Consider the following 27,294-nt stretch of genomic DNA (forward strand, 5'->3'; position numbering starts at 1 on the left):
TATTTGTTAATGATCCTTTGTATTTCTGTGTTGTCATTTGTTACTTCTCTTTCATTTCTGATTCTGTGTATTTTGTTCTCTCACTTTATTTTTTGGTCCATCAATCTTGTTTATCATTTCAAAAAAACAGCTTTTTGTTTCATTGATTCTTTGAACTATTTTTTGGGGTCTCCATGTTATTTATCTCCATGTCATTGCTCTGATCTTTATTATTTCCTTCCTTCTACTTGCTCTGGGGTTTTCTTTCTGTTTGGCTTTCCAGTTCTTTAAGCTGTGAGGTTAGATAGTGTTACAATTTTTTCTTGTTTCTTGAGGTTGGCCTGTAATGCTGTGAACTTCCCTCTCAGAACTGCTTTCACTGCATCCCATAAATTTTGTGTTGTTGTGTGTTCATCTCCATTGGTTTGCAGAAAGTTTTTAATTTCTTCCTTGATATCTTCGGTAATCCATTCATTGTTTAATAACATGCTATTTAGCGTCCATGTTTTCAAATGTCTTTGCATGTTCTTGTTGCAATTGATCTCTAGTTTCATGACACTGTGATCTGAGAAGATGCTTGATATGATTTCAATCTTCTTGAACTTGTAGAGACTTAGTTTCTGTGCTAACATGTGGTCTATTTTTGAGAATGCCCCATGTGCTCTTAAGAAGAATGTGAAATCTTTAGTTTTGGAATGTAATTCTTTGTAGATATCTATTAAATCCATTTGGTCTAGTGCTTCATTTAGAGTCTCTGTTTTCTTGCTGATATTTTGTCTAGATAATCTGTCCAGTGATGTCAGCAGGGAGTTGATGACCCCTGCTTTGATTGTATTGCTTTTGATTTCTTCTTTGAAGTCCTCCAGAAAAATTTTAATATATGTTGGTGCTCCTATATTGGGTGCATACATGTTTATTAAGGTTATACCTTCCTGTTGGATAGATCCTTTCAATATTATGTAGTGACCTTCATTGTCTCTAGTTATGGCCTTCATTTTAAAATCTGTTTTATCAGATATGAGCATTGCTACCCCAGCTTTTTTTCCTTTTCATTCCCATCCCTTTACTTTCAGCTTATGTGAGTCTTTTTTTTTGTGAGGTAGGTCCCTTGTAAACAACATGTATCTGAGTCATGCTTTCTTATGCAGTTAGCTCCTCTGTATTTTTATTGGAGCATTCAATGCATTTACATTTCAGGTGATTATTAATATGTACTTATTTATTGCCATTTTTAACTGGTTTGGTTATATATTTTTTTCTTTCTTCTACTAATTACAGCAGTCTTTCCAACATTTCTTGCAGTGCTGGTTTGGTGCTAGTATATTCTCTTAGCCTTTCTTTTTTGTCTGGGAAGCTCTTTATTTGAGCTTCTATTTTGAATTATAGCTTTGTTGGATAGAGTAGTCTTGGATTCAAATCCTTGTTTTTCATGACTTTTATTACTTCATGCCATTCCCTCTAGCCTGTAATGTTTCTGTTGAGAATTCTGCTGATAGCCTTATGGGGATTGCTTTGTAGGTAACCTGTTGCTTATTTCTTGCTGCCTCTAAGATTCTCTCTTTGTTTTCAATTTTTGGCATTTTAATTACTATGTGTCTTGGTGTGGGCCTTTTTGTGTTCTTACTTGGGCCTGCCTGTGCTTCTTGAACTTGAATGCCTTCTTTCTTCACCAAATTAGAAAAGTTTCCTGTCACTATTTCTTCCAATATTTTCTCTAACACTTGCTCATTTTCTTTTTTGGGAACTCCTATGATGAGAATATTATTACGCCTCCTATTGTTCCACAGTTGTCTTAAGCTGTCTTTCTGTTCTATGGTTGCTTTTTCCTTTTAATTTTCTGATTGGTTAACTTTTTATACCCTGTCTTCTAATTCACTGAACTGGTCCTCAGCTTCCTCTACTCTGCTGTTTAGTCCTTTCAATGTGTTCTTTATTTTTGCTATGTCATTCTTCATTTCCACTTGGTTGGTTTTCAATGATTTTATATCTTTACTCATGGTGTTGAGGTCCTTACTCATGCTGTTGAACTTCCTCAGATCATGGCTCTAAACTCTATGTCTGATCATTTGTTTAACTGCATTTCATTGATCTCATCTTTGATAGAGTTCTCTTGTTCTTTCATTTGAGATTTGTTTCTTTGTTTCACCATTTTGGCTATCTCAGTAGGTTTTGGAGCCTGCCAAATTTTTCTGGTGTTTGTTGGTGTTGTGCTGTTTGTGGTTCCCTCTACTGTGTTTGGATGAGCTTGGGTGGGCCCACGTTAAACACCACTGTCAAGTCTTACTTTCCTGTGTAGATTTGCATTCCCAGGAAAAGTTCAGTTATCCTTTAGCTTTATCCTTTTGGCTAGTAGTCTTAGTTACTCAGTGCCTTGGAATGTAGCCCTGGTGTTCTGCATAAGAGGATTTCCAGAAGGTGGGATAGAGGCTGGTTGTTAATGAGCCTCAATTTGCATTTTTTGCCTCACCTGGAAAGACTGAATCTTGGGGGCCGGGAGGGGGGGTGCTGCTGCTTTTCCCCACAGCTCTGGGAAGGAGCACACTGGCCACCATCCTTTGTGGCCGCAACTCAACAAAAATTCTGAGTGCCTCTACATCCCGGTTTTCCCCACAGAGTTCCAGTCCAGTCATCCCTCTCTCTGCCATAACCCCCAGGTAAATGGCTGTGCTTATTTTAGCACTCTGTCTTGGCTCTCTGCACTGTGGAGCATGCTTGGTCTTTATTACCTAAGGGCGCTGCTCACAGTTAAGACTGCTGCTGTTCGTGTGCTCCCAGCCCACCACCCTCTCATGCCTCTGCAGATCCTACCAATGTCCCTGGTTATATGGTCCTGTCCTGGTGCTTTTCTGTTGCTTTCTTCCATGGATTTGTCTTATTTTAATTGTAATTCTTGTTTGGTCTCGGGAGATCGTCTGTGTACCTTCCATTTACTCTGCCTCCATTTTTACATTCGGTACACCTATCTTGTGTGCAATTGGGTCGCACAGGCCTCTCTGGTGCCCCTGCACCCTGCAGGTCCTGCGGGTAACTGGATCGCACAGTCCCTGCTGGGTCACACAGGCCTCTCTGGTACTTCTGCACCCCACAGTTCCCATGGGTATCTGGATTGCACAGTCTCTGCTGGGTTGCACAGGCATTTTTCGTGCCCCCACACCCTGCATGTCCTGCTGGCAGGCAGCTGGATTGCACCAATCCCTCTTGGGCTCCGGCTTCCCACCACTCTTGTGGGCTACTGGGTTGCACAGTTATTGGTTGTTTTCTTGTTTGTGTTGGCCTTATAGTACTCCAAGGACTCTGGTGAATGGTTTCTGTATGCAGAAGACTAAAAAATGAGTTATGACTCTCCTGTCAACCACAGCCATGGCGATTCCACTATTTCAAGAAAAAAGGGAGAGATGTGGGGATGGGGATTTGGTGGATGGACAATTTGTAACCTTGTTATATGTATTCTCACATCCTGGCCATCCTAGGATCAAAGTGTGTGTGTGGACAGACAAGTTTGACTGATAGGCAGAAAAACCTGCCTTGGGTGAATATGAATGCTTCTTTTGCATGTGTCTAAGATAAGGTTTGCTTGACAATGGCTGGAACACTGCCTGGAGTGGACAAATGAGTTGTAGGACTCGGGGATATCTAGGTTTGTTATTTTTTATCTTTAAAATCTTTTTCCGTCATTAAAAGTGAGAGACAAGTCCAGGCTGTATGGTTTGCAGAGACACCATATCAAGGTAATAATTTACATAAATCCACATGTAACTTGGGGAATCATTCTGCAAATAAATTGGGGCTGCATCCAAAGATATAGAGCATTTGCTCCCTTGCAATGCTCCCCCTTACTCCTACCAGCGTGTGTTTGTAGTTTATTGCATTGTGCCAACACTGGCAGGCCAAGAGAAATGACATATGTATACATAATCATATTTTGTTACCAGAATCCATTAAATTTATACTTCAAATTGGTAAATGTTGTTGTATATAATGCTTTGAACAAATGTCTGTCAATTTTTCAAATTACTAAAAATACCCCTCCTTAAAAAATTAGTAAAAATACCCCTCCTTATAAGTAAGCATTAATTTTTTTCCAAGAAAAAGAAAAAAAAAAAAAATATATATATATATATATATATATATATATATATATATATGTCTACAAACATATTTGTACATCAAAGTTAATAACAGCTTTTTTTATATAGCCCCGAAGTAGAAATAATCCAGGTGTCCATCAGTAAGAGAATGGGTAAACAAACTATGAGGTATTCTTTAATGAAATACTTACTCAGTAATCAAAAGTACTAAAACACTGATAGATACCCCAAATAGATAAACAGCAAAAGTAGTTTGCTTATGAAAGGAAAAGGCATGTACAAAAGAGTACATACTAGGAGAGAGAAAATGGCAGCCAAGTGAATGGAAACTACACAGACTGTCTCCCAGGACCAAACAGGAATTAAAACTAACATAAAGACAAGTCATCTGGAAATAACAACTGAAGGGCAGCTGGAGAGAACCTTTATTACCAGGGACGTAAATAGGACACCAAATCAAGACTGGTAGGAGGTGCAGAGGCACGAGAGGGCTGGCTTGGTTCCCATGGGCAGCAACTGAGGGCTATCTTAACTGTGAGAAACTCCCTCTGAGAAGTCAGAGGTTCAACCCCAAGATAGCTCCCCAGTAAAGAGCAGCAGAACAGGGAAAGGTGCCCACATAATATCTGTCTCAGAAAGTCACCAGAGCAGAGGTTCTGTCTGGCAGGTATAGGTGCTGGAAACACTGCCAATTCCCTGAAGACCAGTGCACTAAATTACAGCTGCAGCCACTCACCTTGGGCTCCAGAAGAGGGAGGATGGACTGGAATGGAGCTTTGTGAAGAGAGTAGGGGGTTCATGATGTTGGGAAGACAGCTGGGAAGAAGGTTATCAGGAGCTATTTGCTGTCATTTCCCCACATGGCAGTAGCCATCTTCCTCAAGAAACCCTTCTTATTAGAGTGGATTTATCCTAGAGGATAAGCAACTGCCCCTACCTCAGGAATTTAACACCACCAGCCCAGAGAAGTGCATCCTGAGGCCCATTAACAGCCAGAGACTACCTGCTAGACAGTAGGCATAGAAGAGTCTCTGAAGGCTGTGAGCCTTGGACCTGGCTCTCAGTGTTGGGTTTTGTGACTCTGGGGACTGACCTGTGAAGGCTGAGGCCTGGGATCCTATGCTGAGTCACTCTCCCATGCTACAGTAGCCATCTCTGTCAAGTAGCCCCTTCCCACCAGAGAGGCATCAAGACAAGGAAGAAGCAGTGGCTCTTCCTCAGGAATTTAACACCACCTAACCTGAGACTCATTATCAGTCATAGACTATAAGCAATCCAGTAGACAAAGACAAGATTCTGCAGGCTTTGAGCCTTAGACCTGGCTCTCAGTGTTGGGTGTCATGACTCTGGGTATTGAGCTGTAAAGGTTGAGGCCTGGGGCCCTGAACTGAGCCATTAATCCATGATACAGGAACCACTCTCCTCAGGCAGAGTGTTCCCATAAAAGCAGCCATAGCACAGGGGGAAAGCAACTGCTCCTACCTTGGGAATTTAACCCCACCCTGGCAGGAGAAATACAACCTGAGGATAATTAATTGCCAAACACTATCCATCAGCATGTAGGCAAAGACCAGTGTCTGGGTGCACTGACCCTTAGGCCCTGCTCGTGGTCATTGGTCATTGGGTTTTGAGGCTCTGAGGCCAGAGTTGAATAAGGAAGCTGCCTGGGCCACAGTGCTGTCATTAACCCACACTGCAGACAACGTTTTCTTCCAAAGCAGCTTTAGGCCAGGGAAAAGCATTTACTTCACCTGCTGGAATTCCACTTACCCTGACCTTCTGTGGGAATTTTCATTCACCTGCGGGCTAGAACCCGAGGCTCTTTAAGTAACTGAAACTAATAGTAAGCCTACAGGCAAAAGCTCTGGGATAATTAAATATTTCATTGGCAACTGACTCAACCCAGTCAGGTAAGACTAGGCATTGGTGTTCAGTGTGGTCCCATCCATACTTATTCAAACCCAAAACGGGGACACAATCAACAGAACATCGACATTCACAGGAAAAATTTGGCAGGCTTCAAATTCTGCTGACACAGCCTTTAAAATGGTGAAACAACGAATCAAATTCCAAATGAAAGAACAGAAGAACTCTACCAAACACACTGGAAGGAATAACAAGCAGGTTAGAAGAAGCCCAGGAATGGATCAATGAATTAAGACAGGGTAGAAAAAAAAAAAAAATCACTGAATCAAGAGAACCAAAAAGAATATACAATTAAAAAACAGAAAGATGTTTTTTTACACCTTTGGGACAAAATAAAACATAACAACATCTGCATCATAGACGTACCAGAAGATGGAGAAAATGAGCAAGGATTAGATAATATATTTGATGAAATAATGACAGAAAACTTGCCTAACTTGGTGAAGGAAAACGGCATACGAGTTCAGGAAGCACAGACAGTCCCAAGTTAGAAGAACACAAAGAGGCACACACAAAGACATATCATAATTAAAATGGCAAAAATTAAAGACTAAAAGAGAATCTTAAAGACAGCAAGAAAAAAGCAACAGGTTACCTACGAAATAGCACCCATAAGACTATCAGTTGATTTCTCAACAGAAACACTACAGGCCAGAAGGGAATGGCATGAAGTATTCAAGGTAATACAAAACAAGGATCTGAATCCAAGATGACTCTATCCAGCAATGCTATCATTCAAAATAGAAGGTGAAATAAAGAGCTTACCAGACCAAAATAATAATAATAATAATAATTTTAAAAAGGCTAATAGAATATATTAGCACCAAACCAGCACTACATTAAATGTTAAAAGGACTGCAGTAATTAGTAGAAGAAATAGAAAAAAATATATAACCACACTAAACAAAAATGGCAATAAACAAGTACATATTAATAATAACATTAAATGTAAATAGATGAAATTTTCCCATTAAAAGGCACAGAGTAACTGAATAGATAAGAAAGTGTGTGTCACATATAGGATGTTCACAAGAAAATCACCTCATAACAAAAGACTAACATAGATTGAAAGTAGAGGGATGGAAAAAAAATGTTCCAAGCAAATGGAAATTTTTTAAAAAGCTGTGATAGTAATACTCATATATGATAAAATAAACTTCAAAATAACGGCCATAACAAGAGACAAGGAAAGCCACTACATAATGTTAAAAGGATCTGTCCAACAGGAGGATATAACATGGTAAACATATATGCACCCAATATAGGAGCACCAAAATATATTTAAAAACTCCTGGAGAACTTCAAAGGAACACAATCATAGCAGGGGATTTCAACACCCCACAGACATCACTGGATAGATCCTCTAGACAAAATATTAACAAGAAAACAGAGACTCAACAGGATGCACAAGATCAAATTGACTTGTGACATCAAATTGACAAATTGACATCAAAATGACAATATCAAATAGATATTTACAGAGAATTCTACCCCAAACCTGCATAATACACATTCTTCTCAAGTGCACATGGGACATTCTCAAAGATAGATCATTGTTAGGACACAAACTAAGTCTCTACAAGTTCAAGAAGATTGAAATCATATCAAGCATCTTCTCAGATCACAATGGCATGAAACCATTAATTGATTAAAATAAAACACTCAGAGATTCAAGCACATAGAAGCCAACGAGCGTATTATTAAACAATGAATGAGTTACCAAGGAGATCAAAGAAGAAATAAAAAAAACTTCCTGGAAATCAATAAAATGAATACAGAACACAAAATCTAAGGAAGGCAGCAAAAGCTGTCCTGAGAGGAAGGTTCATAGCACTACAGGCCTACCTTAAGAAACTAGAAAATTTTCTAATTGACGATCTAACCCTAAAACTTAAAGAACTAGGAAGTAAACAACAAACAAACAAAAATAACCCAGAGCAAGTAGAAGGAAGAAAATAGTAAAGATCAGAGGAGAAATAAATGACATAAAGACCAAAATAATAATTCAAAGGATCAATGAAACAAAGAATTGGTTCTTTGAAAAGGTAAACAAGATTGATAAACTATTAGCCAAACACACCAAGAAAGAAACAGAGAGGACCCAAATAAAACCAGAAACAAAAGAGGAGAAATAACAACTGTCACCACAGAAATACAGAGGATTGTTAAAAAATACTATGAAAGCCCTGGTCAGATTTGCTCAGTGGTTAGAGCATTGGCCCTGGGACCAAAGAGCCACGGGTTTGATTCTGGTCAAAGGCATGACTACCTTGGTTGCAATTCAGTCCCTGGCCATGGTCAGGGTCGTGTGGGAGGGAACCAATAGCAGATGTCAAGCTTTATTACAAAGCCATAGTAATTAAAACAACCTGGTACTGGCAACAGAACAGACATATAGATTAATAGAACAGAACAGAGAACCCAGATACCAATGCAAGACAGTCTGCACAATTAATATTTGACAAAGGAGGAAACAGCATACAATGGAGAACTGACAGTCTCTTCAGTAGATGATGCTGGGAAAATTGCACAGCTATCAGCTATATGCAAAAAAAAAAAATTAATCTAGACCATCACTTATACCATACACAAAAATAAACTCAAAATGGATAAAAGACTTAAATGTAACCTGTGAAACCATAAAAATCCTAGAAGAAAGTGTAGACAGAAAAATCTCAGACATCATACATAGCAGAATTTTCACTAATATATCACCTAGGAAAAGAGAAACAAAGAAAAATTAATAAATATGACTACATCAAACTAAAAAGTTTCTGCACACCAAAAGAAACCAGCATCAAAATGAAAAGGGAACCAACTTTCTGGGAGAACATATTCACCAATAATACATCAGGTAAGGTGTTCATAGGCAAAATATATTGAGTACTCATACAACTCAACAAAAAGATGACAAACAATTCAATTAAAAAATGGGCAGAGGACCTGAATAGACAATTCTCCAAACAGGACATACAAATGGCCTGGAGAAATATGAAAAAATGCTCAATATCACTAATCTTCTGAGAGATGCAAGTTAAAATGACTATGAGTTCTAACTTCACACCTGCCAGAATTATGGCCATCAACAAATCTTCAAACAAGTGCTGGCAAGGATGTGGAGAAAAGGGGACTCTAACACACTGCTGGTGGGAATGCAGACCGGTGCAGCTGTTTGAAAAACAATTTGATGCTTCCTCAAAAAATTAAAATGGAACTGCCATTTGACCCAGTGATCCCACTTCTAGGAATGTATCCTAAGAAGCCTGAAACACTAATCAGAAAGAATATATGTAATTATCAAACAACAAGTGTTGGAGAGGGTGTGGAGAAAAAGGGACTCTAATACACTGCTGGTGGGAATGCAGACTGGTGCAGCCACTATGGAAAACAATATGGTGTTACCTCAAAAAATTAAAAATTGAACTTCCATTTGATCCGGTGATCCCGCTTCTAGGAATATACCCTAAGAAGCTTGAAACACTAATCAGGAAGAATATATGTACCCCTATGTTCATAGCTGCACTATTTACAATAGCTAAGATCTGGAAACAGCCCAAGTGTCCATCAGTAAACGAATGGATAAAAAAGCCGTGGTACATATACACAATGGAGTACTATGCAGCGGTAAGAAAGAAAGATCTCTTATCCTTTGAGACGACATGGAGGCACCTGTAAAGTATTATCCTAAGTGAAATAAGGCAAGCAGAAAAAGACAAATACCACATGATCTCACTTATATACGGAATATAATGAACCTAACAGTCTGAGGAATACGGTAGACCCAGACACATGGAAGTAGGGCACAGACTGACATCCCTCAGAAGAGGGGTTGAGGGGGTGGGAGGAGCTAAACCACAGAGCTTATATGCATGTATGCATGACCAATGGACATGGACAACAATGCCGGGGACGGGGCGGGGGGGTGGGGTAGGGAAGGGTGTGCCAATGGTGTAAAAAAGGAGAAACATCTGTAACGAAAAAATAAATATAAGAAAAAAAAGAATATATGTACTTCTATGTTCATAGCAGCACTATTTGCAATTGCTAAGATCTGGAAACAACCAATGTGCCCATCAGTAAATGAGTGGATAAAAAATGTTGTGGTATATTTACACAATAAAATACTATGCAGCTGTAAGAAAGAAAGATCTCTTTCCCTCTGAGATGACATGGAGGGACCTGAAGAGTATTATGCTTAGTGAAATAAGCCAGCCAGAGAAAGATAAGCCCCACATGATCTCGCTTATTTATGGAACATCATGAACAATTTAAGCTGTCGACCAAAATAGATCCAGAGTCGAAAGTAGGGAACAGACTAACAAACTTCAGATTGATGGAGGGGCGGGGGTGGTGAAAGGAATGGGAAGAGATAAACCAAATAACTTAGATGCATATATGCACAATCAATAGACACAGACATTAGGTTGAGGAAAGCAGGATGGGGGTGGGAGTGTAGAGAAGGGGAGTCGATGGGGAAAAAAGTAGACATCTGTTAGACTTTCAACAATTAAAAGAAAGAGTACATACTATATGAAGTTCTAGAACATATAAAATGAATCTATGGCAAAAATGATAATAAAAGTGATTTCCTCTGGATTTGGAGTGGAAGAAAACATGAGGAAATTTGGGGAGGTTGGTTATATTTCATAACTTAATAGGGTACATTTTTGTTATACATGTATACTAATTAGTGAATTTTCACTGAAAGTACACTTAAGGATTGTGAATTTCACTGTATGTAAATTTTACCTTAAAATAAATAAAACTATCAACAAATGCTATATCAAAATTGATATTTAGGTAAAACAACAATGATAATTTTTTTTTTCTCAACTATAAATGTCCAGAGATTGTGTTTTGAACTTGAGCAGTGACTTTCACACATTTTTTTCTGTGATACACACATACAATGTATTATCCACATATGCATACAGGTGTGCATACATATATATGTTTCAGCGTGTAGAATGATGTGAAGTTCTAAAAAATGCCTAAAGGAAAACCTCAGCATAATGGGTTTGAGTGGAGAATTTACTATATTTTCTATGTTCAATTTTACTGATTTTGTCTAGTTAGGCTGGGAAAACATTCTATTTGTTCTGGCATGGCTCAGTGGTTAAGCATTGGCCCATGCACCAAGAGGTCACCTGTTCAATTCCCGGTCAGGGCATATGCCCAAGGTTGTGGGCCAAATCCCCAGCGGGGGGCATGCAGGAGGCAGCCAGTCAATATTCTCTCTCATCAATGTTTCAGTCTCTCTCCCCGTCTCTAACCCTCTCTCCTTAAAGTCAATAAATAAAAAAAAATTAAATCAATGTAAAAAATCAATACATAAAACCCAAATATAGCCCAGCCTGTGTGTCTCATGGTTGAGCATTGACCAATGCACTAAGAAGTCACCGGTTCAATTCCTGGTCAGGGCACATGCCCAGACTGTGGGCCCGATCTCCAGTGGGGGGTGTGCAGAAGGTGACCAGTTGATGTTATCTCTCATTAATGTTTCTGTCTCTCCTTCTATCTTCCTCTCTCTCTCTCTAAAATCAATTAAGAAAAAGTATTTAAAAAATAAAAACAGCCCTGGATGGGTTCGCTCAGTGGTTAGAGCGTCAGCCTGCAGACCAGAGAGACCTGGTTTCAGTTCCCACTAAGGGCACATATCTTGGTTGCAGTTTGTCCCCGGCCCCAGTTGGGATCATGTGGATGGCAACCATTCAATGCGTCTCTCTCACATCGATGTTTTTCTCTCTCTTCCTCCCTCTCTCCCTCCTGCTTTATCTGAAGATAAATGCAAAAATGTCCTCAGGTGAGGATAAAAAATAAAATAAAAAATAAAACAATAACAACCAAATATAATTTTGTTGTAATCAACTAGGAGAATCAACATAAAAATTTTGAAAGCCTAAAAAAATTCCAGTAATTGTAAGTAGATATACAATAAATATACAAGATATTGAAATTCATTATCTGCATTAAAGCTACAATAATTGAAATGGTGTGGGATAGGCTCAGAATCATTGTTCACTAAAAGAAACAAATAGTTAAGATAGTATTTAGTTAATTCTTTATTTGATAGAAAAATAATCAAATGAAATACTCACTTAATTGCACTCACACATTATGCATAGATTACAGTATAAGAATATAAAAAAAGATTTTAAAATTCCTATTTACTAGTGGAGCTATCTATGTTGTATTAAATAGATGTATAGCAGGATCTAGTTTTTTTAATGCACAATTTCAAATATATATGCATATAAATTTATTTAACCGATAGATTTCCTACTTATTAGAAGTTAAAATTTAAATTTTATCTCAGCAATAGTTATAAAGTTAGTCATACTATTAACTTATTATGGTTATTGTTCTAATAGAGATATGCATCATTTGGTGAATGATTACACACCTTGGAGACAAGGTGTATAAAACATTTCTGTGATTAGAAACTCATAATAGCCCAGAACTGAATAAACTTTTAATAACTCTATATCCTGATTTGCCTATATATAAATGAATCAGATTATTCTGGAAATCTTCAAAAAGAAAGAATAAGAAAATTATTGCACATACCAGATCCTACATGATAATGTCAAAAATAAATTAACACATGAAGTTAATTTTCAAATAACTCACACTTTGCTGGAAAAGGATTTTGTGTTGTAGCATATAGTAGAACATATAAATGTTTTAAAAATTACATCCATAGTTTATACCACTAACCCTAAAGTAGATAATGTTACATTTGAAAACAAACCAAAATTAAAAAAAAAATCATTGCATGTATAAGGAATATTTTCACATTCATAGTTTGACCATATTACACAAAGCTCAGTGCATGATCCCATTTGTTGAATAATGCAGCCACATTATATATACTCAGAAAATACATTTCAACTTCTTTTGAAGTGATGTGGAATATTTACTAGGGTACTCCAGAGAAACAGAACCAATCAGATTTACACACACACACACACACACACACGCACACTCACACACACAGGATTGAGAGCAAGAGCAAGAGTCAGGTATTTATTTTAAGAAATCAGTTTACATGACTGTTGGGACTGGCAAGTCCAAAATCTTCAGGGTAGGCAGGCAGGGTGGATCCCCTGGAAGAGTTGATGTTGCATCTCAAGTTCCAAAGGCAGTCTAGAGGTAGAGTTGCCACTTCCTTGGGAATCTAGGTCTTCAACAAATTGGATTAAGCTGGCCCACATTATGAGGGTAAGCTGATTTAAATGTTAATCTTATCTGAAAAAAAAATACTTTCAGAGCAATACCAATATTGGTGTTTAACCAGAAACTTGGTACCTTGCCAAGCCGACACATAAATTTTAACATCATAGTATATGTTTAAAAAATGAATTTGAATATTAAGTTACCACAAAGTGAACACTGTTGAATATATTTATGAAATATAATAATCAATCATATATATCTCTTAGATTCACTGGTCACTGTGAGAAAAAAACTACAAAAAATAAAATAGATATTAAACCCTCATGGGGCACACATACCCATGCAAGAGGGGTGGGGAAGGATTGCTGGTAACCTCTGCCAGGGGCTGCTAATGCACCCCCAACCTGCCCCCAACACCTACCTGGTTGGCCTGGCTCAGCCATAAAGTGATCCTCATCTTTAAAAAACACAGGAAGCCATGGCAATGTTCTACCAAACTTAGAGTGATAATACACAACAGCATATCATCAGGGAGACATTCCATTTGGTATCTCAGACAGATGAAAAAGTTTGTAGTTTCCTAGGAGAATTATTAATGGGACGATCTGACAATAAACTGATTTACAGACATTATGCAATATTATACTATGTCTTCTGTATGGCTTCCTGAGGAAGTGAACTTGGCATTTTAGATCTAATTCAAGTATTGTGAAAACATTAGTGTTCCCACAAATGTTTTCAAAGTATCTGTGAACTGGATTTTATTTCCATGTAGATAAGTTTCACCATATTCTTATAGAAATGGTGACTGGGGGAATGGTATTGGAGATCAACACATATTATATTGTTACACAAACTGATGCACAAAATAAACTAAAGAAATCTGAGGCTGGCTTAGCAGGAGCTCCAGCTGGTGCTGTATCACTTATGAAGAATATGAATGAATCTTCCTGATCCCAAGAAATATAAACATAAGTGACTTCAATATCAGACTGCCAAACTGGCCCTCTTTAAAACAACAACAAAAAAAGTTTAAAAGATCACTCCCAGGTAAAATCCAGGGGGAAAAGTTATCTAAGTTTACCATGCAGTTGTTTCCAAAAAATAGTGGAGAATCTATACTCTTGTTCTTAGATTCAAGTTAAGATTACTATATAGAGGTTGTGTAAAATCAGTATGGTGGGTCAATGTTGCTTTTCTTGTTCAGTGATTTTGAATAAATTGAGTAGTTTTAGTGTGATTTTTTCTTTATTTCTAAACTGTATTCTTATGCCCACTGAAGACATGCTTCTGTATATTGGTTAAATTACATACAACCCAAAATCTTGGCATACTATGTCAATCACACGTGCAGCATTCCTTAATTCTTTCTGTTATTTGTCACAAATATTAGTTAAAGAACCACGTATGTATTGCATGAAAACATTGACATTTTCCTCTTAGTTTAAATAAACTTCAGGTAACTGAACTTCTAAGGAAAAAAAAAAATCAACCCTGCTTTCTTTAGGAAAATAACCACCAATGTGTCCTGCAAGTATGAAAATTATTATAGCCCAGCTGATGTGGCACAGCGGTTGAGCATTGACCCATGCATAAAGAGGTTGCTGGTTCAATTCCTGGTCAGGGCACATGCCCAGGTTGTAGACCCAATCCCCAGAGGGGCCATGCAAAAGGTGGCCAGTCAGTGTTCTCTCTCATTGATTTTTCTATCTCTCTCTCCCTCTTCCTTCTTCACTCTCTAAAATTAAAAAAGAAAGATTATTTTAAAAAATGATTATAAATTTCAGTTAATAAATTCATAATTATTAAACATTAATAATGACTATCTTTAACACTGTCTTAACTATAATTTACCTGCCAATCAAGTTGCTTATATTGTACTCATGGATTAAATTCATACTCAACACCTCATCATATAAAATTTGTTATTACAGATTTGGTGTTAAAATGGGAAGGAGATGTATGCTAAATGATTCTATAACCTTGTGACAGACACATCACTGACTACATTATTATATCATTTATTTCCACCACAGGAAAATCAAATTCCTTACAAATGAAGAAATACTGCATTTAGGTGAAAACTAATTTCACTATGCCCATACTCATTATTCAGTCTAGAGTTTTTTGGGTGTCTGGATGCTAGGTGGCTAGGAGAACCACTGCATCAACTGGAAGAAATTTTCCTCCAGGCAGTTTAAACATAATAGTGTTTCGTTTACAACTTTGAAGTCAGTAACACATGCAGGCCTAGACTAGTGAAATACAATAAGAATGACCTAAACAAAGGAGATACTAATGAGTTTTGACAATAGCAAAAACCAAACTGTATAATCAACATGAAATTCAAAGATTGTCATAATAGATGAATTAGAGAAGATAAGTTCAAAGCAACAATTGCGGTGTATTCAAGATGGCAGTGGATTAAGTGGAAGCTATACTGACTTTTTTCTAAGACCAAACTGGAATTACAACTAAATTATAGAAAAATCATCCTGAATAACCAACTGAGGACCAGCTTGAGAGAACCCTTATAATCAAGGACGTAAAGAGGAGGCACATCAAGACTGGTAGGAAGTGTACAGAAATAAGAGAGCTGGCTGGGCTCCCACAGGCAGCAGCTGAAGTTCTGGAGGGATAGCTCAGCTGCAGGCAGTTCCACCTGAGAAGTCTGGGATTTAAACCCCCAAGCTGGGCTCTCCAGCCCAGTTTAATAGGACCAGGAAAGTGCCCACATAACATCTAGCTATGGAAAGCAACAGGGGTTCTCTCCAGCAGGGAGAGATGGCTAAAAATGCAGGCACCCTTTTAAAGGGACAACACACAAAATTGCATTTGCAGCCAATCTCTTTGGGCTCTAGCAAAGGGAGAGTAGAGTGGACTAACACTGTGTGAGAATAGTACAGGGTTGGTGGCTCTGGAGAAAAAACTGAGAGGACAACCAGTAGAATCCCTGTGCTGAGTCATTCCCCCATATTGAAGAAGCCATCTTTCTCAGGCAGTACTTTCCCATTTGTCCAGAATTAGGCTGGAAGGAAGCAATAGCCCAACCAATTAGAATATATATTACACACCTGGTGGAACTTATGCCCTGATGAAGACTACAGTCAGAAGATCATTAAATGACTGAGACTAACAGGCAGCTTGGAGGTAGAGGCAGATCTCTGGGTGATTTGAGAATTGTTATGACCTGCTCCTGGGTTTGGGGATAGTCAAAGCAGACCTTGGTGCACAGCTTGGTCCTTTAAACACACACCCAGGACCAGCAGAGATAGTCAAAGAAATGAAGATTACCATATATGAAATAAAGAATACACTGGAAGGAATAAACAACATGCTCAATGAAGCATAGGATCAAATAAGTTATTTGGAAGACAAGGCAGAAAAAAACAAGCAATCAGAACAACCAAAAGAAAAATGACTAAACAAAATGAGGATAGTTTAAGGGAATTTTGAACAACATGAAGCAGCATAACATGTGTGTTATAGGGTTATCAGAAAAAGAAGGTAAAGAATAAGGGATCAAGAACCTATTTGAAGAAATAATGTCTGAAAATTTCCCTAACCTGGTGAGGAAAAAGACTTACAAGTCCAGGGAATGCAGAGAGACTCAAACAATATGGATTCAAAAGACCACACCAAGACACATCATAATTAAAATACCAAAAGTTAAAGATAGGGAGAGAATCTTAAAAGCTGCAGGAGAAAGGCAGTCAGTTACCTATACAAGGGAGCTCCCATAAGACTGTCAGTCAATTTCTCAACACAAACATTTCAGGCCAGAAAGGGATTGGCATGAAATAGTCAAAGTGATGAAAAACAAGGACCAACAACCAAGGCTACTTTACCCAGAAGTCCTATCATTTAAAATTGAAGGAGAAACAAAGACCTTCCCAGACAAGAAAAAATTAAGGGAGTTTGTTACCACCAAACCAGTGTTACAAGAAATGTTCAAAGGCTTTCTTTAAGAAGCAGGGCAAGACTGACAAATCTCAGAAGAGGGGGTGAGGGGAGGGTAGAGTTACACCACAAAACTTATATGCATGTATGCATAACCAATGGACATAGACATCTATGCTGGGGGTGGAATTGAGAGAAGGGTGTCATTGTGGAGAAAAGGAGAACCATCTGTAACAAAAATTAATTAATAAAAAAGAAGCAGAAGAGGAAGAAAACAAAACAAACAAAAAAAGAAGGACATAGTTGAAAAAGTAAAATGACAATAAATACATATCTATCAATAATCACTTTAAATGTAAATGACTTGAATACTCCAATCAAAATACATAAAGTAGCTGAATAAATAAGAAAAGAAGACTCATGTGCATGCTGTCTTCAAAAGACCCACTTTAGCCCTGGCCAGTTTTACTCAGTGGTTGGATCATCAGCCTGCACACCAGAAAGTCCCGGGTTCAGTTCCCATTGTGTCCTAGCAGCTAGGGGCACGAATCAAAAGAAAAAATAAAAAAGACCCACTTCAGAATGAAAGACACACATAGACTAAAAGTAAAGGGATAGAAAAAGAATTCATTCAAATGGAAAGGAAAAGAAAAACTGGGGTTGCAATATTATATCTGACTAAATAGACTTTAAAATCAAAGCTATAGTAAGACAAAGGATACTACATAATAAAGGGAGCAATCCAACAAGAGGATATAATCCTTATAAACATTAATGCGCCCAACATAGGAGCACCTAAATATGTAAAGCAAATCTTGATGGACATAAAGGGAGAGAATGACAGTAAAACAGTGATAGCAGGGTCTTTTAACACCCCATTGACATCAGAAAGTCAAGAAGGAGATGGTGACCTTAGACACTAGATCAAATGGATTTAATCTATATCTTCATAGCATTCCACTACAAAGCAATGGAATTCACATTCTGTTCAAGTGCACAAGGAATGTTTTCTAGGATATACCACATGTTAGAACACAAAACAAGTCTCAGTACATTTAGAGGAGATTGGAATAATATCATGCATCTTCTCTAAAAATTATTCTCTGAACCTTGAAATCAGTCACAAGAGAAAACTGATATACACACAGAGACATACACACTAAATAGCATGTTACTAAAGAAGAAATGGGATAACAATGTGATCAAGAAAAAAAAATGTTTTAAATACCTTGAAACTAATGAAAATAAGAACACAACAACCCAAAATTTGAGGGAAACAGGGACAGTTCATAGGATTACAGTCCTATCTCAATAAACAAGTAAAAGTTCAAATAAACAATAAAAATATACATTTAAAGGAACTTGAAAAAGAACAACAAACAAAGCCCGGAGTGAGTAGAAGGGAAGAAAATAATAAAAACCAGAGTAGAAATAAATGAAATAAAGTAAAAACCCAATACAATAGATCAATGAAACCAATAGCTGGTTCTTTGAAAAGATAAACATAATTGAGAAACCTTTAACCAGACCCATCAAGAGAAAAACAGAAAGGACCCAAATAAATAGAATTAGAAATGAAGGAGAAGTAATGACTGACACCAAAGAAATAAAGGATTGTAAAAAATATTATGAACAACTATATACCAACAAATTAGACAATCTTGACAAAATGGACATTTTCTCAGAAACATACAATCTTCCACAACTAAATTTAGGAAGAATCAGATAATCTGAATAGACATATTATAACTAGTGAAAATGAAGCAGTATTCAAACAACTACCAACAAACAAAAGCTTTACAAGTGAATTTTACCAAACATTCAAAGAACTAACACCTATTCTTTTCAAACTATTCCAAAAAATTCAAGGGGAAGAAAGAATCCCAAGCTCATTTTACAAGGCCAGCATTATCCTAATTACAAAACCAGATAAAGACATGACAAAGAAAGAAAATTATAGGCCAATATTCCTGATGAACATAGATGCTAAAATCCTCAACAAAATATTATCAAACTGAATCCAACAATACATTAAATAGATCACACACCAAGATCAAGTGGCATTTATTCCTGAAATGCAAGGTTGGTATAACATCTGCAAAACAATAAACGTGATACACCACATAAACAAATTGAAAAATAAAAACCACATGATCACCTGGCCGGTGTGGCTCTGTGGTTGAACGTCAACACATGCACCAAGACGTTACCAGTTCGATTCATGGTCAGGGCACATGCCCAGGATGTGGGCATGATCCCCAGTGGGGGGCATGCAGGAGGCAGTCAATCGATGTTCCTCTCTTTCCCTCTCCCTTTCTCTCTCTCTAAAATCAATAAAGAAAAATAACATTTTAAAAAAACTATATCATCAAAAACCGAAAAATGGCAGCGGAGTGAACGGAGCTACACAGACCGTCTCCCAGAACCAAACTGGAATTACAACTATAACACAGACAAATCGACGGGAAAAACCAACAGAAAAGCAGCTCGCGAGGACCATATAATGAGGGACACTGACTCGATCCCGGTAGGCTTGCGAAGGCTCGAGACGGGGCTGGGAGCCCACAGTCTGCAGCTCGGCAGCGGCCTTAGCTGGGAGCGGCACCCTCGGGTCACACTCCCAGGCGGCCCCACAGCGCAGCTGGGACAGAGGCTGAAACAGCCACAGCCACTCACCTTGAGCTCCGGCAGAGGGAGGGCGGACTGGACTGGAACTGTGTCGGGACACTCGGGGTTTGGAGGGCGCTCAGAGTTTTGGCTGAGTGCAGCCACTCAGGACGGTGGCCACATGGCTCCTTCCCAGGGCTCTGAGAGAGGCAGCAGCCCCTCCCTCTGAGATCCAACCCCATCCTGTGGGCCATTGAAGTGCTAATTGAGGCTCACTAACAACCAGCATCTGCCCCACCCTCGTGAAAGCCCCTTGGCTGAGCACCACAGGGAGTTTTTCAATCAACTGAAAACCCAAAACTCATCAATTAACCTAGACTGCTAGCCTCCAGGCAAAAAGCTAGAGGATAACAGTACATTTCCTGGGCTGGCACCTTTAACCAGGAAAGTAAGACTTGACAGTGGTGTTCAACGTGGGTCCTCCCTCGCTCATCTAAACACAGGAGAGGGAGCCACAAACAGCAGAACACCAACACCTACAGGGAGAACTTGACAGGCTCCAAAGCCCTCAGTGATAGCCAAAATGGTGAAACACAGAAACAGAAGCCAAATGAAAGAGCAAGACACCTCCACAGAAGATGAGATCAATGTGGAGCAATTAGGCATGTTAACAGAGCTAGAATTCAGAGCCATGATCTTGAGGAAGCTGAACAGCATGAGTAAGGACATAGAGACACTGAAAATAAGCCAAATGGAAATTAAAAACCAACAAGAAGAGATAAAAAAATGACATTTCAGAAATGAAAAACACATTGGAAGGTTTAAAAAGCAGAGTAGGGGAAGCTGAGGACCGGATCAGTGAATTAGAAGACAGGGTAGAAAAAATCAACCAATCAGAAAAACAAAAGGAAAAAACTATTAAAAAACAGGAAGACAGCTTAAGAGAACTAGGGGACAACTGGAAACGTAATAATATTCGCATCATAGGAGTCCCCGAAGAAGAAGAAAAGGAGCAAGGGATAGAGAATATATTCAAAAAAATAGTGCGAGAAAACTTCCCTAATTTGGAGAAGGAAGAAGGCATTCAAGTTCAAGAAGCACAGAGTCCCAAGTAAGAAGAACCCAAACAGGCCCACACCAAGACACATAGTAATTAAAATGCCACAAATTAAAGACAAAGAGAGAATCCTAAAAGCAGCAAGAAATAAGCAACAGGTTACCTACAAAGGGAACCCCATAAGGCTCTCAGCTGACTTCTCCCAAGAAACACTACAGGCCAGAAGAGAATGGCATGAAGTAATCAAAGTCATGAAATACAAGAATCTGAATCCAAGACTACTCTACCCAGCAAGGCTATCATTCAAACTAGAAGATCAAATAAAGAGCTTCCCAGACAAAAAAAGACTAAGGGAATACATTAGCACCAAACCAGCACTGCAAGAAATGTTAAAAGGACTGCTGTAATTAGCAGTAGAAATGGGAAGAAAAATAGAACCACACTAAACAAAAATGGCAATAAATAAGTACATATCAATAATCACCTTAAACGTAAATGGATTGAATGCTCCCATAAAGAGACACAGAGTAGCTGATTGGATAAGAAAGCATGACTCATCTATATGTTGTTTACAAGAGACCCACCTCTCAACAAAAGACTCACATAGGTTGAAAGTGAAGGGATGGAAAAAAATTTTCCAAGCAAATGGAAAGCAAAAAAAATCTGGGGTAGCAATTCTCATATCTGATAAAATACATTTCAAAATGAAGACCATAACTAGAGACAAAGACGGCCACTACATAATATTGAAAGGATCTATCCAACAGGAAGATATAACCTTGATAAACATATATGCACCCAATATAGGAGCACCAAAATATATTAAAAATCTTCTGGAGGACATCCAAGGAGAAATCAACAACAATACAATCATAGCAGGGGACTTCAACACCCCGTTGACAGCACTGGATAGATCCTCTAGGCAAAAAATTAGCAAGGAAACAGAGACTCTAAATGAAGCACTAGACCAAATGGATTTAATAGATATCTACAGAGAATTACACCCCAAAAATACAGAATACACATTCTTCTCAAGTGCACATGGGACATTCTCAAAGATAGACCACATGATAGGACACAAACTAAATCTCTACAAGTTCAAGAAGATTGAAATCATATCAAGCATCTTCTCAGATCACAATGGCATGAAACTAGAAATCAATTGCAACAAGAACATGCAAAGACATTTCAACACATGGAGGCTAAATAGCATGTTATTAAAAAATAAATGGGTCACCGAGGAGATCAAGGAAGAAATTAAAAACTTCCTGGAACCCAATGAAAATGAACACACAACAACACAAAATCTATGGGATGCAGCGAAAGCAGTTCTGAGAGGGAAGTTCATAGCACTACAGGCCTACCTCAAAAAACAAGAAAAATTTCTAACTGACTGTCTAACCTCACAACTTAAAGAATTAGAAAGCAAACAAAAAGAAAACCCCAGAGCAAGTAAAAGGAAGGAAATAGTAAAGATCAGAGCAGAAATAAATGACATAGAGACCAAAAAAACAATTCAAAGGATCAATGAAACAAAGAGCTGGTTTTTCGAAAAGATAAACAAGATTGATGCACCCTTAGCTAGACTCACCAAGAAACAAAGAGAGAGAACCCAAATACACAAAATCAGAAATGAAAGAAGAGAAGTAACAACCAACACCACAGAAATACAAAAGATCGTTAACAACTACAATGAACAACTATATGGCAACAAATTTGACAATCTAAGCGAAATGGACAAATTTCTAGAAACACACAGTCTCCCAAAACTATTCCCGGAAGAGATAGAAAACTTGAACAGACCAATAACAACTAAGGAAATTGAAGAGGTAATCAAGACTCTCCCAGCAAACAAAAGCCCAGGCCCAGATGGTTTCACTGGGGAGTTTTACCGAACATTCAAAAAAGAACTAACACCCATTCCCCACAAACTATTTCAAAAAATTCAAAAAGAAGGAAGACTTCCAAACACGTCCTATGAGGCCAGCAAAATTCTAATTCCAAAACCAGAAAAAGACACTACGAAGAAAGAAAACTACAAGCCAATATCCCTGATGAACATAGACGCCAAAATCCTGAACAAAATATTAGCAAATCGGATCCAGAAATACATCAAAAAAATTATTCACCATGACCAAGTGGGATTCATTCCAGGGATGCAAGGCTGGTACAATATTCGCAAATCAATAAACGTGATACACCACATCAACAAAATGAAGAATAAAATCCACATGATCATATCTATAGATGCTGAAAAAGCATTCGACAAAATCCAGCATCCATTTCTGATAAAAACGCTCAGCAATGTAGGAATAGAGGGATCATATCTCGACATAATAAAGGCCATATATGAAAGACCTACCACCAACATCATACTCAATGGGCAAAAACTAAAAGCATTTCCATTAAGAACAGGAACAAGACAGGGATGCCCACTTTCACCACTCTAATTTAACATAGTACTGGAAGTCTTAGCCACAGCAATCAGAGAGGAAGAAAAAATAAAAGGGATCCAAATTGGAAAGGAGGAAGTGAAACTGTCATTATTTGCAGATGACATGATACTATACACAGAAAACCCTAAAGACTCCATCAAAAAACTACTAGACTTAATAAATGAATTTGGCAAAGTGGCAGGATACAAAATTAACATCAAGAAATCGACGGCATTCTTGTACATCAATGATGAACTCACAGAAAGAGAAACTGAAAAAACAATCCCATTTACCATCGCTCCAAAAAAATTACGATACCTAGGAATAAACTTAACCAAAGAAGTAAAGGACCTATTTGGAGAAAACTACAGGTCATTGAAAAAAGAAATAGAGGAAGATATAAAAAAGTGTAAGCACATACCCTGTTCATGGATTGGAAGAATTAACATCATTAAAATGTCCATACTACCCAAAGCAATCTATAGATTTAATGCAATCCCCATCAAAATACCAACGACATATTTCATAGAACTAGAACAAATACTTCAAAAGTTCATATGGAACCAAAAAAGACCCCGAATAGCCACAGCAATCTTGAAAAATAAGAACAAAGTAGGTGGGATCACAATACCAGATATCAGGTTATACTACAAAGCGACTGTAACCAAAACAGCCTGGTACTGGCACAAGAACAGGCATATAGACCAGTGGAACAGAACTGAAAACCCAGAAATGGACCCAAGGCAATACGCTCAATTAATATTTGACAAAGGTGGCAAGAGCATACAGTGGAGTAAAGACAGCCTCTTTAATAAATGGTGTTGGGAAAATTGGTCACCTACATGCAAAAAAATGAAACTAGACCATCAACTTACACCATACACAAAAATAAACTCAAAATGGATAAAAGACTTAAATGTGACCCGTGAATCCATAAAAATTCTAGAAGAAAATGTAGGCAACAAAATTTCGGACATCATACGGAGCAGAATTTTCACTGATACATCACCTAAGGCAACAGAAATAAAGGAGAAAATGAACACATGGGACTACATCAAACTAAAAAGCTTCTGCACAGCAAAAGAAACAATCATCAAAATGGAAAGGCAACCCACTGTATGGGAGAACATCATTGCCAATGATGTATCAGATAAGGGGTTAATTTCCAATATATAGAGAGGGCTCATACAACTCCACAAAAGGAAGACAAAGAACCCAATTAAAAAATGGGCGGAGGAGCTGAATAGACACCTCTCCAAACAGGACATACAAATGGCCAAGAGACATATGAAGAAATGCTCAACATCACTAATCATCAGAGAGATGCAAATTAAAACAACAATGAGGTATCACCTCACACCTGTCAGAATGGCCGCCATCAACAAATCATCAAACAACAAGTGTTGGCGAGGGTGTGGAGAGAAGGGGACTCTAATACACTGCTGGTGGGAATGCAGACTGGTGCAGCCGCTATGGAAAACAATATGGTGCTACCTAAAAAAATTAAAACTTGAACTTCCATTTGACCCAGTGATCCCACTGCTGGGAATATACCCTAAGAAGCCTGAAACACCAATCAGGAAGAATATATGTACCCCCATGTTCATAGCAGCACTATTTACAATAGCTAAGATCTGGAAACAGCCCAACTGTCCACCAGTAGACGAATGGATCAAAAAGCTGTGGTACATATACACAATGGAGTACTATGCATCGGTAAGAAAGAAAGATCTCTTATCCTTTGAGACGACATGGAGGGACCTGGAAAGTATTATCCTAACTGAAAGAAGCCAAGCAGAAAAACACAAATACCACATGATCTCACTTATATACGGAATATAATGAACATAACAGTCTGAGGAATACAGTAGACCCAGACACATGGAAGTAGGGCACAGACTGACATCCCTCAGAAGAGGCTATGGGGGGTGGGGGAGTGGGAAGAGATAAACCACAGAACTTATATGCATGTGTGCATGACCAATGGACATGGGCAACTAAGCCGGGGACAGGGTGGAGGAGGGGTGGGGTGGGGAGTGCCAATGGGGTAAAAAGGTAAAATATCTGTAACAAAAAAATAAATAAAAATTCATAAAAAAAAAATGACTTACATTTAGATACCACAAGGGCACACCTGAATATAAGACAACCTGACTTATAGCCCCATCACTGGTTCAAAGCCCAGGACTATGAACACTCTTGTTCAAATTCATACTTTACAGTCAAGTGCTGTGTAGGTGAAGTTAAAATGATCAGTATCTTACTGCGTAGGGCACTGGTGACAAGATGGCTCAAGGAAAAAGACATGACCAGTCACCCTCCCACTCTCACATACAGATTTCATCACTACTGCTAACAAATTGTGATGTCTGGAAACAAGGTTTTCCCATTAATTTGGAAAATATCCACTCACTACCCACCAACATGTATTCCTCCCTCACTGGGAATCAATCACTTGCTTTAAGTTCACCTGGATAAATGAGAACCCTCCGAAAAACAACCTTGCTTCTCCCATTTCTTCTTTGATTATTAATTTTATTTGCTTTCTCTCTTACCTATATGTATTCACATATTAGGAACTAAACAGTTAAATCATCTTTAGCATGGCTACCATCACACCCGAATGGCTTTCTGGGCCACCTAAATTCAAGGCAGGCAGAAAGGACATATGAACCTTGACACCCATTACTGCTCCTTAGGCCACCACAAATGTTGGCCTTGCAGAGAAGCACTCCATTAACCCCAAAATGAAGCCATTGCATGTAGTCTGAGAGACTGGCACTGTTTGAGGTATACATGTTGGATGGAATGTGGAGAACCTCTAGTGTCCCTTGAATTTTCTCTTGTTTACTTGTCTCTGCACAACATTATGATGACAGTAAGGCAATTTTTAATAACTCTCAAATATGTCAACTCACTGCTTTCCATACTGCCCCCTGTCTTTACATGAAAGGCCTCACATGCTCTATGTTGACCTAAATGAATGTGATGACCCATAAACAAAAAGCATGTCCTAGTTTTATCTTCTAATATGAGGAACTATTGTCATCACTTTCAATCTAGATGTGTTAACATATCTAGAAATGAACCAATATGAAAATCTCCTTATTTCTTGAGATCCAGTTGGCTTCCAGGGCTCTCTTGGCAATTGAGACAGGAGGAGCAAGGAGCCCTGAGGCTGTACCTCCACTACTCATCGAAAGACCACAAAAAGCATTCTTCATTGTTGCCCTAACCAGAGACACATCGTGATTTCCAACTTTCTGAGAAGGGTGACTCACTCAACATAGCTTTCAGATAGAACATCCTCCCATTCATACTCTCACTTTCAAATGTAGCTGCCATCTCTCCCTATCCCCAATGATGACATTCAAGATGCCTCCATCACCCAAAACAGTGTACACTGACAGCCTTCCAACTTACTTCTCTCCCTTAATCAGGATCCCACAATATTTTTGTCCTTTACTTCCAGGATTTTGAGGCTCCAGAATGAAGCTACTTCTGGCATTTTTTCCATGACAAAATATCTTAGCCTTTGTACCTTGTAGAGGTTGACATTGTTATAAATGGATGGCTGAAACCCTCTTAGGGTGCCTGAGATCAAAAAAAGGAGCCAGATATGGCCCTCTGCTGTTCAGAGTGGGCAACTAAACAACGTGTACTTCCCCATTCCTAGTGACTGCCTTGTGAGCAGGCCACCAGAAAAGTTGTTTGCATGAGCATTACTCTACCAGAAAGGTGTTGATTACTGGTAATATTAGTATGTGGTCAGCACCTTTCTAGGTAGGGCACTACACACAGCAGATCTTTACGTGGAGGCCCATCTTCTTCTCTCACTCAAATAAAGCTTTCATAGCTACCCCATCTCAATCTCACACAAAACTTTTTCACAGCCCTGTAAATACTGACCCATTATATTCCAGCTTCCATTCTTTCCTCAGTGCCAATCTATACACCTATTTGATATTTACCTAAATAGCTTAAAGGTCAGAAATAACCAACTTGTTTTTACTTTCTGCTCTTCTATGAGAAAGCACCTTCATCTTCTCTAAGGAGTATGCATTCATCATGCTAAGAATGGAACACTAAAGATATCTGAAGTATAACTATAATGAGAGTCAGGTGG

At 38.3% G+C, this 27,294-nt stretch overlaps 1 pseudogene; it reads left to right on the forward strand.

Moving 5' to 3' along the window:
* LOC118635367 overlaps window positions 1-14,314 on the forward strand; it is an 83,361-nt pseudogene extending 69,047 nt beyond the window's left edge.
* Window positions 14,315-27,294: the final 12,980 nt, after the last annotated feature.

Source organism: Molossus molossus, unplaced genomic scaffold, assembly GCF_014108415.1.
Source record: "Molossus molossus isolate mMolMol1 unplaced genomic scaffold, mMolMol1.p scaffold_m16_p_2, whole genome shotgun sequence".
Classification (NCBI taxonomy): Eukaryota; Metazoa; Chordata; class Mammalia; order Chiroptera; family Molossidae; genus Molossus; species Molossus molossus.